We start from the raw sequence: 3,606 nt of genomic DNA on the forward strand, positions 1-3,606 counted from the left end.
GTCGAACCTCCCGCCGTGAGGAGCAGGAGCCCCCAGAGCCGCGGCCACCCCCCATGGCCTCCATGGTCCCAGCGGTCCTCAGCCCGGCTGTGGCCCCGTGGGGAACCAATGGGGACCGGGGACCAGGGACCAGGGCCGGCCCGGCTGCGCCCAATCAGCTGCGGGCCTCCGGTCACGTGGAACTGAAGGTAAAACCCGCCGGCGACCGGGAAACCCAGCTTCGGGGCCCCGCACCAGCTTCTTGTGGGTGTTTTCCGACCACACTCGGTCCAAGAGCGCGTGACTCTAGTGATTTCAAAAGTCCAGGATGGGATGTGACTCGCAGCCTTTCACAAGCGCCCTTGGGTATAATGTGCTTTCACGTACAAATCACTTTCCTTCCATCCATCCTACCATTTGATAAATATTTGACATTGATTTTGTACCAGGCACTACCACCCCTCTCCTGAGACCTACAAACCAAGTACTTATATAAACAAAGATTAATATTATACAATTGACCCTTGAACTGTGCGCGTTAGGAGTGCTGACCCCACTGGCAGTTGAGATATAACTTTACAGTCAGCCCTCCTGTATCCAGGGTACTACACCCGCAGATCATATAGTACAGTAACTCGTATTTATGGGAAAACATTCCTGTGTAAGTGGACCTGTGCAGTTCAAATGGGTGTTGTTCAATGGTCCAGTGTAGTTGTGATGCTGTGCGGGGTACCCAGCCAAAGGCTTCCAAAGGGATGTGACATTTAATCTGAATTAAATTGGGATTGACTAGGAGAAGACGAAGGGGAAGACCATTCCTCGAAGAAAAAAATACACATATGAATACCCAGGAAGGGTAAGGAAAGAGCTGAGCAGGTTTGAGGAACTAAAAGGTCAGGAAGTCGGAGGACAGATGTGTCATGTGAGCCTGGGCTGACCAAGGAGCAGGGTCTAGTGGATGTGTCAAGGGCTCTCATGTGATCCCTAAGTGGTAGCAGCTGCTGAACAGGACGAGCGTTATCTTTTTTTTTTTTTTTTAACTTCTCATTTTATACTGGAGTATGGCCAGTTAACAATGCTGTGATAGTTTTAGGCACACAGCAAGGGACTCAGTCATACATATACATGTATCCATTTTCCCCCAAACTCCCCTCCCTTCCAGCCTGCCACATAACATTGAGCAGAGTTCCCTGTGCTATACAGTAGGTCCTTATTGGTTATTCATTTTAAATATGGCAGTGTGTACATGTCCATCCCAAACTCCCTAACTAATCTGTCCCCCCATCCTTCCTCCCTGGCAACCATAATTTTGTTCTCTGTGACTCTTTCTGTTTTGTAAATAAGTTCATTTGTATAATTTTTTTTAGATTCTGCATATAAGGGATGTCATATGATATTTCTCCTTCTCTGACTCACTTCACTCAGTATGACAATCTCTAGGTCCATGCATGTTGTTACAAGTGGCATTATTTCCTTCTTTTTAATGACTGTTATTCCACTGTGTATATGTACAACATCATCTTTATCCATTCCTGTCAATGGACATTAGGCTGCTTCCGTGTCTTGGCTGTTGCAAACAGTGCTGCAATGATCACTGGGGTGCATGTATCTTTTTGGACCATGTTTTCTCTGGACATATGCCCAGGAGTGGGATGGCAGGGTCACATGGTAGGTCAACTTTTAGTTTTTTAAGGAACTTCCATACAGTTCTCCACAGTGGCTGCACCAATTTACATTCCCACCAACAGTGTCAGAGGGTTTCCTTCTCCAGGACGGGGATTATCTTCATTTTACATACTGGGAAACTGAGGGCCAGAGAAAGGAAGTAACTTTGAGAAGATCAATGACAAGTAGGACAGCAGGACTAGGACTAGAACCAGAAAGTCTTAAGTCTCAGATGAGTGTTGTTGCCACCATCCCCTGAGAGATGCAACATTTCATGCTGCTTACCGGCAGCGAGGGGTTGAGTAGGGCTGTGTGGTGGCCAGGAGTGGTGGGCCCTTTGGAAAGACTGCACTTTCTAAAAGGATTCTGAGCCCTTTTGGAGGCAGGTGCAGCTTTTACCAGATTGTCAGGCCTGAGTGCAGCTGCTTAGAGACAGGAAAGGGGTCAGAGGAGGGTTGCCAACTCAGGACATCCAGAGGGAATGTGGGAAGCCACTGAGCTTACTCCGCCCCCTGCCCGCAGGTTCGGACTCAAGCTATGGTGCCCACGGCCTTGTTCCTGGCTCAGTGGGCAGCAAGTGCAGGAGGTGCGGCCCTGTTCCATTCCACTCAGTTCCTAGTATCAATCAGAGGCTTTTCAGCTTTTTCTGGAAAGGAGCTCCTCGACCTGCCCAGAGAGATGGGCCCTTGTGGAGCTATAGCTTGTAGCCCCCCAGGCCCTTCTCCACTCCAACACCCGCTCCAAACACCTCTTGCTCCAGGTGAGATTCAGCAGACTCTCCTCCTCCAAGGACCTGTTTTGCCAGTAATCTGGGTCTCAGGGAATGCGCTGCTTGGGGGAACTGAGCTGCAGGTGCACCGTCAGGCTCAGGTTACCTCTCTGTGGGGCCTTCATGCAGAATGGCAGATGGTTGCTGGCAGGGACAGCAGGTTGGGGACCCCATCCCGGGGGTTGGTAGCACATTCGCAGCCTGAGCTCATGGGATGTGTGGCGGGGGCCTCACCGATTAGTCCAGTGCGTCACACTGTCTTTCTTCCCCACCAAGCTGGGAACTCTTTGAGGACAGTAGAGGGCTGGCTGAAGAAATTAGGGTGCATTGATAGGATGAAATATCAAGCATTTGCTTTTTTAAAAAGTGAGGAAGATGTATTGGTGCTGATTTGGAATGTTCTGCAAAGTATATATATATGTATTTTAAATAGGTCAAATCACTGGATATAGTGCATCCCGTCTTTTTTTTTTTAATGCTGTGTAAAAAGTGCTAACCTTGCCTAGGGTAATGGGGTGGACAACTTTATTTTTGGCTGTGCTGGGCCTTCGTGGTGCGTGGGGCTTTCTGTAGTTGTGGCAAGCAGGGACTGTTTTCTAGTTGTGGTGTGCAGGCTTCTCATTGCAATGGCTTCTCTTGTGGCAGAGCATGAGCTCTGGAGTGCGGGCTCAGTGCCCGTGGTGCAAAGGCTTAGTTGCCCCGAGGCATGTGGAAGCCATGTGCCCTGCATTAGCAGGTGGATTCATAACCACTGGACCACCAGGGAAGCCTGGAAGACTTACTTTTACATTAGGCCCTTTTGTACGGTTTGAGAAGCCACCGCAATGAGAAGCCTGCAGTCTCCTTTCTCCTGGGTCCTGGTGCACAAGGTTCTGTTTGTGCCCTCCAAGAGTCTGTTTTCCCATCCTGTTTAAGTTCTGGCGGCTCTATGGTGGGGTTAATGGCAACCTCCTCCAGGAGGGCTTATACTATTGGGGAAACAATGGAAACAGTGACAGACTTTATTTTGGGGGGCTCCGAAATCACTTCAGGTAGTGATTGCAGCCATGAAATTAAAAGATGCTTGCTCCTTGGAAGAAAAGTTATGACCAACCTAGGCAGCATATTAAAAAGCAGAGACATTACTTTGCCAACAAAGGTCCGTCTATTCAAAGCTATGGTTTTTCCAGGAGTCATGTATGGATATGAGAGTT

This window comes from Bison bison, unplaced genomic scaffold (assembly GCF_000754665.1).
Source record: "Bison bison bison isolate TAMUID 2011002044 unplaced genomic scaffold, Bison_UMD1.0 scf7180017864180, whole genome shotgun sequence".
Classification (NCBI taxonomy): Eukaryota; Metazoa; Chordata; class Mammalia; order Artiodactyla; family Bovidae; genus Bison; species Bison bison.